The sequence below is a fragment of the Gekko japonicus genome, unplaced genomic scaffold (genome assembly GCF_001447785.1).
Source record: "Gekko japonicus isolate JY-2015 unplaced genomic scaffold, Gekko_japonicus_V1.1 scaffold308, whole genome shotgun sequence".
Taxonomy (NCBI): Eukaryota; Metazoa; Chordata; class Lepidosauria; order Squamata; family Gekkonidae; genus Gekko; species Gekko japonicus.
In genome coordinates, this window is record NW_015164673.1 from 954,400 (window position 1) to 955,435 (window position 1,036).

The following is a 1,036-nucleotide window of genomic DNA, read 5'->3' on the forward strand; positions in this document are numbered from 1 at the left end:
CCTCACCCGGGGGAACTGCGATCCCCCCCAAAATGACCTCTGGTGAGGGGGCTCCATGCCATGAGCATACGCTTAGAGCTTTGGAGGACCAAGTGTAGACTGGAAAGTGGCTGTGTGATGCTCGGTGGGAAGAAGAGAGATAAGTCAATATCTACACTCCTCGGTCTGAGGAATTCTGAAGGGGAGCAGGACAGACCAACTACATCCCAAAGCACTGCTAGGTAAGAATACTATATTGTGGTCACAATTTGGCTGGGGTTGTACTTTGTGACCTAGGACTGGATTCAGACTAAATTTTACTGCTCACAGAAGGGAAGGTGTCGTTTCTGCCAGTTTTTCCCAATGCAGACCCCTGATCTGCCCCTCATGCCAATCCTGGGAGTCTTCTGTTCCTCAGAGGGAGCGATGGAGGCAAGATAATTCTATTTCACTGACTAAAGTGCCTTCCATGAGCAGAAAATTTAGTTTGGATCCAATAAGCTATATTAGCTGTTGTGTCCGCTGACCGCCACCAGGGGCCAGCGAACACTCCAGAGCTTGACTCTGGAGTAACAATGGGGACTAGGCTCCTGGTCTCTCCACTGGGGGACCAATGGGACCGTGGTGGGAGATTTAAACCCTCCAACGGGACCTAGGGGTGTGTCCCCAGGTATGTATATAGTTGGCCAGCCGGCCGTTTGTTTTTGTCTTTGTTGCATACCAGTAAACCATGCTGATCGCTACATCAGTCTCCGTGGTTTCTTCCTGCGTTTAACCCACTACACTTCATTAGCAGAATCATCAATCTGCTATTGCTTCTGCTTTTTATCAGCTTGCATAGGATTCAGCATTCCCAACGAGAATCTTCAGGTTTCTTCCCATCACGTGGGTTGAAAGAGTTTTGATTTTTGCATTACTGAAATAAAGTAGATTCAGGTGGGTAGCTGTGTTGGTATGAAGCAGCAGAACAAAGTTCCGGTCCAGTGGCACCTTTTAAGACCTTTATTCAAGGTATAAGCTTTCGTGTACAAACACACTTCATCACATACATTGAAAT